Here is an 11,245-nt window from a genome sequence, read left to right as displayed (position 1 = left end):
ATGTTTGCATTAACAAGATGCAGTTAACCACAGTGTGGAGGTAGGTGTGGTTTACACTCAGCTGCAGGAGAGAGAGAGGTGTGGGGAAGGCTTGTGAGAGCAGCACCAGGTGAGTTGATGATCTCAGCTGGTACTCATTGAGTGATCACACTCACCTCTCTTAAGGCAGTAGTGGGCTGGACCTGAGTTGGCTGTCACACGCAAACCAGAAAGGACGTCTGGTGTGAATTGTAAAGGTTTTTGGAAGTGGGCTAGAGAAGCCTCAGAAGAGCTGTAAAACTGAGTGTTTTGAGTGGGGGTAGTATATCAGAATATGAAGGGCAGTAAACTGAGCAAATCGTGACAATGTGAAGGGGCAGTGGTATAAAGAATTGAAGTGAAGCCACTGCCATGGTCTCAACAGTAACGATGTAGTAACCTCCTTGATTCTTGCCATGTTCAGTTTCTTTAACACACTCTCGCAGATTCTTTCAATTAGTCTGGCTAATTAGACCTAGTCAGTTTGAGGTTGGGTGGAGCTAAGTTGAAAATTACATGATGACTGATAATGATAGAGGTGTAATTTGTTCTGACCTACCAGGTGCAACAAAATGAACAAGATGGTGAGGGAACTGTCGATTAAGCCCAGTTTATACACAGGACTGAGAAGAGGTCTAATCGGGTAACAAAGGTGAAAACACCTATGACAGTGGAGTTCGGGTGTGAAGGGGCTTTAAAAGAAAGTATAAGTGCTCATGGTCTTTAAAAGAAAGTATAAGTGCTAATGGTCTTTATCTGGCTGAGCTGCCTAAATACCTGCAGACGGGGGTGGCACAAAAAGAAATATCTCTTTGGTGGGCTTAAAATATATAGATCTAATGCTTCAAAGTGTGGATTTTATTTTACAGGGTTTCAGTCTAGAAGATTCTTACCCTTTTCTATGAATAATTGTGCAAGTGTAACATCCTTCAGGTCCCTCTTTGCAATTAAAGTTTTACAGGTTAAACTTGGCCAGTGAGTTAAACCGTCACCGCAGAGCTGCTGCTCCTCCACTGAGAAATGAGACTACGCTCAGATTTTCAAATGAGGCTGACTTTCTTTTAGGCCATTTAGATTAATCTAGGTAAAACCAGTAAGTCTTCATTGACTCCTTTTTATGAGTAAATTATGATGAAAAGACAGAAAAGCTCTCACACTGTCAGAAGTCAAGTCAAAAAGAAGTCAAAACTAGGAGGGATTCAAGGGAGAGTCTATAGTTTGTGTAGCTCCCAGTCTTCCTACGATTTGTCGTTATAAAACACTACCCATGCTGGGAGGAAATTGTATTGTGTACGGTCACATCAGAATGTCTGTTTTAGAAAGGGGAAAAAAAAATAAGCACAACAGAGCTATTTGTATGAATGAGTATATGAGCATGTGTATGTAGATGTGTTTAGCCTGCCAGAGAGATTATGCATTTCCTATTTCATTACAGAAAGGTCACTTAATAATTCAGCAAACCAGCAACAATCAAGGTTGTTTTTACGTGATTATTCAGCACTTCCAAAGTACTTTGTTCCAAATTGAGATGTTCCATTAATATTTGGTGAAAAAAAACTGACAGTTTCACATTGACTCAAGGCACAAATCTGAAGAGAGTGATGGCACCCTTAAAAGCCATCAGTGTTGACTAATTGATGCTACTTTGACATAGGGAAACTGCGTGAAGTCAAACTAATGCATTGTACCTAAAATGGATAGAGTGAGCAATGAAAATTAACCCATGCTGAGCTGAATGTTTTAAATAAAGTTGTCCTTAGTTTTAATGTAAGCTGAATCGTCACTGGATATAAAGATAAACCTTCCACAGCCTAGAACTACTGTACTGTAGATAGAGATGTTGAATGATGAAGTTTGGGTAATGAGTTTGGTCCAAAATGGATGCACAGCATGGTGCAAAATATAAATCTTCATGTACTCCATGGCAGCTCTCTCTCTGCTTCAGCTGTAATATATAACACAATTCTGAATTTCATTTTGGTTGTGGAATTACTTACAGCCAACACATTTCCTCATAATAGTGACTGACATGAAAGAAATTCAGTTGCAGTAATGATTTGGTTTTCTAATCTGCACATAGGCTGTGATGGGTCTGAGGCAGCTGCTTGCAACAGAACGTTTTGCACGGATACATAAGTACATGCTAGACGTATGACCGTAGATATGCGTACCCACATGTTATGTGCCCACAGCCAAGGAAATTGCAAATCATGTCTGCTAATGACGCATGGAGGAAGACCTGGATGAGGCCCACATACTAATGGGACTGTGAGGTGATGAAAGAAGGAGAGCAAGTGTGCTATCTTGTAATGAAAAGAGTAAGAGACTCCAAACTTGTTAAGTGGATTTTTAATACCGAAGCGGAGACGATAAGGGAGAGCCCTGTAAGAGGAAATTTAAATTAATGTTAAACGCAGAAAAAGTGACATGAAATCTTATCTGGAGATGATCATCAGCTGCTGTGATGAAGACCTCTGCACAGGGGGAAATAACTTAAATAAGTGGTACATGACTCACTCTGACATTGGGCACATTAACATGCAAAGAGTCTCCCTGCCACTGGTTATATGCTGGTTATGGTCTTATTCATATACGTCTTTTAGGGCCTGAAATTCTATTGTTTTGTTGTAAGAAATAGACCAGAAAAAAAATGAAGCTTCAGCTGTCAGATTCCTGTTGAATGAACAGTAGGTCACTTGAAAGAACCATGCTTATTATATAACTATATTATATAACTGAGAGAAAAAACTGAAAGGTTGAAAAATTTCAGCCGATAATGTAATATCAGAGTATTTGGCCTCGACAACGATGTGGAAAAGGGATGTCCTACAGAATTCGTGGGATAGTTCTTTAGAGAAGTATTCAAAGAGAGAAATCTTCCTTGTCAGCCTGAAGTGGACATTGCGCACAGAGTGGGGGCTGTAACGAAATCTGGTTCAAGACCGAGGATCGCCAGAATGCAGATAGTTGGCCAAAGACGCTATTTTACAAATTGCAAAAAAAGAGTACTGCATTTCAGGGGAATGAAAGTGAAAATCTTCCCAGATTTAACAGCGGAGGTGTCCAAAAGAAGAGCGCAGTTCAAGGATCTCAGAATTATATTACATCAGGCAGAAGTAAGACATGGTCTGATCCATCCAGCAACACCCATTGTGACTTTTAAAGGAGAGACAAAATATTACCAAGATCCGGGAACAGCGGACACCTTCTTCAACCAAGCTATTAAACCGTAAAAAATAGTATTGTCATCATATAAACTGTGTGGACCCCAGGAAGAATAGCAACTGTTATACAGGAGCTAATGGGGATCTTAACAAACAAACAAACACACATTGGATGGCTGTGAATGTTAATGCATGTGAATGTTCCTGTTCCCTTATGGATACAGAAAGTATAAATTTGCCTCAAAGGTCGAGTGTGTAACATTTAGGAGAATCTACTGGCAGAAATGGCATATCATCACCTTACAATGAGCTGTTTTTAGCTACAGAGGGAGTGGGTTCTCTTCAGCGGAGTCTGTCATGTTGAACCGCCATGTTTCTACAGCAGCCCAGAATGAACAAACCAAACACTGGCTTTAGATAGGGAATTTCACGCGTTTCACAGCCACTAGTTTTTTTCAACCTTCCTGAACTGCTGCAGCTCGCCTGTGGTGTCTACACAGAGAACGTTTCTGCTGCAGCTTTGCTACTGCCAGCGCTATTCTTCTACACTGAGTTTACCTTTGATAAAATACCATTACATATGAACGTATTAGAAAGCTTGTAATAGCTACAGAAGGGGTTGAGTATTTTTCTTCTCCTATGTCTGTGACATATTCTACAGATACAGACATTTAAACTGTTGTGAAAGGTGTATATGTTGCTGGTATAATGTCGATATGACAATGAACAGATCCTTTACACTGTCCATTTTTGCTGGTGTTCAAATGTACCTCTAATGTGATGAACAGTACATGAGCTGTGTTCATACTCTGATAATAAGAAACCTGATTCACATGCTGTCAGATTAAACATGTTCTTGCAGCTTGGAAACATCTCTTTTGCTGCCTGTGCAAACTCAGACTCCTAAGGCATTAAAGGTGGATTTTGATGTCAACTACAAAAAAACAGCCAAACGCTGAGTTGTGCAGAACTTATTAAAATTAGGATCCTAATTTCTTGTACTGGTACTAGGAGTAACATTGTGCTCAGCAGGAGGGAGGGGAAGTCGGCGTCTTCATCTGTTTCATCCCATTTTCTGGCATACTGCTCTACCTGTGAACATGAAAATTCTGTTAATTGGTTTATTCATGGAGACAGGGGGAGCCAGTTGCAGTTGGGTATCAAAGGTTTATGTAAAGAGCCTAACTTGACTTCAGTGGAGAAAAGCCAACACCGAAGTCGCTTTAAACACAACAAACATCTCTCCTGAGGTGGGTAGGTGTCACACAAAGGGCAACTGCACATGGAGAGCGTTCAACTACAGTGGTAATTAAAAGGAGCAACATAATGATGATAGGGGAAAAAAACATGGCTGCCAGTGGGTGAGAGGAAAACTGAGGATGAGAGAGCCTCTTTTACAGTTCGGGGAACCACTGACACTGACAATTTTAAAATAGAACTTTTCTATCATTAGATGTCAATAAAGCATAACAAAGACTACACCTATTATTTTTGTTTATTTTACTTTCTTAATTTTTCAATACAAAATGACTGTAATTGCTCTAAACATAACATGTTTGGCTGTCCTTACGTTTTTTCATTGTTTTGTCTCTACTCCTGGCAAAATGTATTTGAATTAAACACAAACTGAGGTTGAAGTATTGATATTTGCCTATAGAAGAGTCCATAGAATACAGAGTCCCCCAATACATAGGACCAAAATCTAACTTAAAGTGATCATATTTAATATTTGGTATTGCAGTTGGACACACTAACTGTCTGACGTCTCTGACCCACAGACATTACCAAAGATCGTCCCTGTTGATGCTCTGCCAGTCCAGACTATAGCCAGCTTTTTGTCTTCAGACTGAAAAACACTGAAAAACATTATCAGTTGGATCTAGATATTGTACAATCAAGATAATTCCACAGTTTGGTCCCACAAAAGTGCTTTGTTGTCACGTCTGTAAGGACCATTTTTCTGCTGCTGACATGGTATGGTGTGTAAATAAATTTTCAAGTGGCCCAACATTGTTAAGCCAATATGGATGTAAACACCCCCAAATACCATCAAAGGTTTGGTTCACCACAACCACAAAATTCTTAATTAGCTCTAACAACATGTAGCCTAAATTGGAAGGTTTTGTTTTATGTGCTGATGTTTTGAGATATCAGTCTCTAAAACCATGCCACCACAGGTATAAAGGTATAAAAACTCTAAAGCAAGTCCTGGTTTGTCTGGGTATTTCATAGGCCTTCTATAGACAGACGTGGTTATTTATTCAGTTATGGAATAGTTTTCGGGTATAAAATGGATTTGAATTTTACCCATGTTTGAAAGATTGTGACAAACAAAACACCCAACTACCTGTAGGTAACAGATATAACTGCAGGGAGGAAAGATGACTTCTTTCCAGTTGCTGTAGTGTGACTTGCCTCTGGACGATGTTTTCAAAAGATGCAATAAATTGTCAGACAATCATTTCCCTGTGTATAAAACGTAGCAGCAGCTGCATGTGTGAAAAAGAACAGAGCACAACCACTGCTGGTTCTGTTTTCCTCTTACGTGATTGATCGGACGGAGGTATTGATCGGCTGGAGAGCGCAAAACTGCGGTTGCCTGGATTTTAATCTGACTACAAGGTCAACAGTATTAAGCATCATCGGCGTGGGTTGGGTGTGTTGTGTGTGTGTGTGGTGTGTGTTGTGTGTGTGTGGTGTGGTGTGTGTTGTTTTTTGTGTGTGTTGTTTCTTTCTGTGCGTGGTGCATGCGAACATGTGCACTTGTTGTGACTTATGCCTCATTCATTGATTGTTTGTCCTGTTTCATCTGAAATCCTCTGCAGGAGAAGCATTTTCCGGTTTAATCCATCTCTGTGATGTCTGATAGCTTTTGCTTTCACATATCTCATAATAACCACTTTCCCTGTAACACTGTGAAAATCTGTAAACAGTTTACTCTTTACTTAGGAGGTGATGGCCTCGGTGTGGCTGCTCTCATTTAAAAAGCATACTGAACATCTTCCTTGAATTAAATGTTCATTGATTGAGTCTTTTGTGTCCAAGTAAGTGATGCATCTGTATATGGCTGTAAAGGTGTATACATGCACCAGCATTTGTATAATTAAGATGATTGATGGGCAGATCCAGCATGACGGGACTTTGCCGGTTTTTTGCATTCCCTGCACCCCCATAAGGTTTCCATCCAAATGTAATGCACATTTTCACAGAATTTTGAGAAAATAAATGAATGCAAGTTAATACACGTCTCCATCCACTTCCTGTGAACTGGGAATCTCAAGGAAAGGAAGGCTCTTGTGCTGCATTGTAATCATTAATTGTCGTTCGTCTGTGGCTCTGCTGCAGCGAGGTTTCAAAAAGCGATGAAGAGAAAATAAAGTGAACAATGGGATGACCAGGGGTTCTGTTACCACCGGTTATCGTGTCATCAGGTGGTATCATATTACCATAACAGGCAATGACCTGATGAGAGATGACAGGAAGTGAATCGTCATAATCAGCTGAATCATACACAATTAATGAATTCATTTTTAACGGTCCCAGTTGTCCTAACATATCTATATTACCTGACCATAATAATGTCACTTTGATTACAATAAAATATGTTCAAGCTGTAGTGAAAAAAGGAACCAGTTCATGCCTGGAAAGGACATTTTCAAAAGGGTTAAACCATTCAAAAACACTGGTACAGCCCCTTTAAAGTAATGAAAGAAACCAGTCTTCTCTTTACTGTCCAGCAGCATCTAGCAGCCTCATAATTATTTATACAAGCGTCTGTGAATACCAATAAGGGCCGGCTGATGTGTTCCTGCTGTCTGTTTGGCAGCGAAAATAAAGGGCAGCGCGGGAGCTGAATGTTCATCATTTGATATTAACACCAGACAAAGCAGGCCTCTTTGATCAAGGCCCGAAGGTCAACCACAACAGCTGTTGCGATGCGCCGACAGGAGGCAAACCTTTTCTTCTTCAATTCGGGGGACGGCAGCCTCCCGCCAGGCAAGAGCTGCTGCACACTTGTGTTCAGGAATCTCATAGCAGAGTGGATTTTGGGAGGATTTTGAATTCCTCTGGGGAAGAAAGAAAGAAACAAACACTGTCCTTTTCAGTAGCAACCTGTGCGCACATACACTAGACTGGATATATCAGCTGTTTGTTTTTTAGCTTTTTGTTCTTTAGGGATACATTTTTAGTTGTTGGAAGTATGCAGGTAATCCAGTTATTCTTTTTCAGGTACATGTCGTCCACCACTATCCATTTAACTCCACTGGAGATGGTCAAAATTGATGCCTTGGGATGGAGGCAACGCTTCTCTTTCACTTTTTCAAAGATCAAAGGATTTTTTTGGGGCTTCGTTTTTAACCTGATTTTCTCCTTTTAGCCACTTTGATGTAACCTATAGCCCATAGCAACACACAGCAGTTATAAGGTTGGTGTATTGTTGAAAAAGACCAGCTTTTAAGAGAACCTAACATGAAGCATTACAGCATTTGTAGCAACACTATTTTGACCAGGTGCTGAGAAATGTTACTGGATTTGGATTCATCCTCTAGTAACCATTAACGTCTGTAAAAAAACTTCATAGTAATATAACATAAAGTTGAGAAAATTCAGACAAGCGCAGTGGACCAACCGATAGTGCCATCTCCAGAGCCACATTGCTAACATGGCAAAAAATATAAATGGTGTTGATAACTTTAAACCAAATTTTTTTTTAGGCAGACGTTCAAAAAACTGAATTAATCACAGACTCATATTTGAGGAGTAACTACACAGTTTGCTGGTTTACTGTTTGGTGTTGACATAGCACACTTACCTTCCAATAATATTTAACATTGGCTGTTCCATTTTTACCTCATTGATAGTCTAACAACGGTTCCTTGAACAGGTCGGTATATACATGATCTGTTTAGCATTGACCATTTATGGGTAATTGTGGGAAGGAGTATACACGTGAACAATTCACCACAGGTGAACATTTATAACAAGAAGACTGCATACAGGTGTGTGCCGCACGGTTTTATACATCTGAATATTTTTTTGCGTAAGAAGAATCACAAGTTTGTGAGTATGCAGTGTTTTAGGATGGACTCTGCGCTAGTTTTATAAATGAGGCCTCAGATCTTCCACATAAGATCAAGTTTTATTTGGTTGGTCTTACAATTTTCACTGTAGTCCCAATATAAAAGTAATCTTTACATATAATATGGTTTCATTTTTATGTTTTACTCAAACAGTATTGATGTCCATCTCAATCATCATAAACCGACCAGCATATCACTGCGATCCATTTACTTTTCTCTCTTTATATTTGATCTGTGCTCAGAATGTCAGAGTGGATCTGCTTTAAACTGCCGAGCCACAAGGTTGTTGCCTGCTGCCCTCGTACGTGTGACATTGATTTTCCTTTGCATTCTGCTCTGTAACAGCGCAGTAACACAAGCTTACTTGTCACTGCAAATGTCAGGCAATCAGGTACTCTTAAAAAGGTCAGCACTTTATGGGATGTTTAACATGTTGAAGGGATTACAGCAGCATTTTCCCAGCAGAGCGCAAGAAGGATCTTGGTGAATCTTAACACATTATCGAAATGGCTGTTTGACAACCGGACGACCTCAAGCTGTGTGACCTATGAAAGGTGAGAGAAACTCCACAACCTGATAATAATCCGCTTCCTGCTTGAATATACAGGATATGTCATATTTTTAAATGAAATGATTTTTTTCATTTGAATAATTACTACTAGGCAACTAGTAGGGCCCCATGCAGAATATAAAACACTGAATGAATATTAATCAAAGCAATATTCACTCATGATCAGGATTTCCATTCTTGGTGAGGATCGTATCTGCTGTGTCTTTAAATGTGTTAATTTCAATCTCAAATGACAGCAATATCAGCTGTAGGCAATCTTTTTATTTATCTTTGTTTCTCTGGTGCATGGTGCATGCAGGTGATAAAATGAGGCTGATAACTTGAGTTAGTCTGGTTGTAGGTTGTGGTGATGGTCACCCACTGGCAGGAATATGGTCTTGGCACAACAACAAGGCACATTCCTAAGGGAGTGCCAGGGTCTGCTCTGGAGACAGTACATTTTACTTTAACCTTGTTTTTACTATTTATGCTATCTGAAAGGGACTCAAACTAAGATATATTTGCACACTGCTGCTTGTTTATTTCAGCATATACCAGTAAATCTCTCTTAATCTCTTGAACTTGACTGTGGAGGTCAGGGCAACAATGTTTTTCTTTTACTGAAGAAACTGAATTTTAACAGGCCTAGAAATGTACTGAAAATTTTAGAAAATCTATTGTACATAATGTTGTTGATGATAGAACTGTGTTATAACACAGCTTTAGGGCTGGTGATGTCAGTGTGTTCGGTTGGTCCACCACTTTGGTCCAGACTGAAATTTCTAAAACAAGTACAGATGGATTACTATTGAATTTGGTTTGATGGCTTAACTTTTCAGCTACAGCCATCATTATGTCTACTAGCTGTATGTTGTGTTTAGTGATAATTAGCCAATGTCAGCATTAAGTTTCTGATTAACTGTCTCATTTCCACTGTGGCCCTTCAACATATATCATAACAAATGAAATATAATTATTTAACTATTTTCCTTTCATTCCTTACAGTGCAGTGAATAGTCTACTTATGTTCTTTTATTTAGGGAAATCTTTGAATGCACTTTTTCTACTGCACTGTAGGTATTGTGCTTATCATTATTTCAACATAAGCTGCTCTGTTTCGCCACACAGGATAGAACAGCTTTTTATCATCTCACCTGTTTGCTTATTTGATTTTCCAAGACACCTACAAGTTGTTCACATCCACAGTTCAATGGAGGAGACACTGGCACAAATTGACATACGGTGAGCTTTTTAAATATTTACTCACATTATGTTCCTGTGTGCAGTTGGCAGACAGTATTAAGTATGCTGGTAAATGTTCCTCTGATTAATAGATGAGTTGTCTGACTTGGCCTTGCTGCTGCCACAGATGGCGACCTCTTTCTTTCTTGTGATGCGGAAGAGATGGAGCAAGGAGGACCACAAAGACAAAAAGAAAAGTGGATAACAAGGAGGAAGGAGAAGAGCCAGGAGAAAACAGGGAGAGTCTGTTGCTGAAATCAGGACGCACTGAGCCTTCACCAAACAGAAAGTTAACAGTGTCTGGATGCCTTTAAACTGTTATTCCTTCCAGCACTGGGAGATAAAGCTACACCCACAGTCATTTTTAAAGGAATACTCTACTAAACTGTAGGCTTGAAATGTGGGTCTAAAAAGCTTGTAGCTTGCTCCTACTTGGGGAGGACAGCAGCTATAGTCAGTTAATTTACAGAGGTTAACAATGAATTCCAATGGAAACACAGCATGCATGCAACGTGCTTGCAGCATCCACTGTTGCTCATTATGTTCCAATCTTCACTTTTTCAATAAATCACTAAAGGAAGCAATTATATTTAACTATTTTATGAAGACATTATGAGTTTACTAATTTTTACCAAGAAACGAAACAAAATTAATTTAATTGCTAAATAATATAATTCCATTAAACTGGAATAAAGGCATTGTGAAATCATTGCAAACTTTTTTACACTCCAACAGACATGCATTTGAGCGTGCAAACTGCACAATAGATTGCATGTAATAAAATACGGCAATTTTGGAGTTGCTGGGAAACCGATTTCTTTACTTTTGAAGGGGGCTAGAAGTTTCCTCTTACTTCCTGACGACTTGTGCCAAGCTAGCCTAAACATGCCACAGATCAATCTGTGTATTAATGTAAATAAAATGTTTTTTGAGTGTCAATAATGATTAAGGCTTTGATTTGTAGAATGATCACCCTCACAGGTGTTTCCAATTTGTCCCACCCACACAGGTGAGTTGGGAAGATGTCAATCAAGCACAGTCTGTACATGCCCATACAGGCCTGGGAATCAGCCAAAATGATTAAAATCACCTGTGTGTGTGTTTACTATTTGTGTGTAGGGATTTTAAATATAGACTGTGTGGGGTGTGGGGCATGAGCTTGTTTGGAGCTTCATTCATACTACATCAGT

This window comes from Morone saxatilis, unplaced genomic scaffold (assembly GCF_004916995.1).
Source record: "Morone saxatilis isolate NCDOM2014 unplaced genomic scaffold, NCSU_SB_2.0 Contig20, whole genome shotgun sequence".
In the NCBI taxonomy this organism is placed as follows: domain Eukaryota; kingdom Metazoa; phylum Chordata; class Actinopteri; family Moronidae; genus Morone; species Morone saxatilis.
This window is presented reverse-complemented; position numbering follows the sequence as displayed.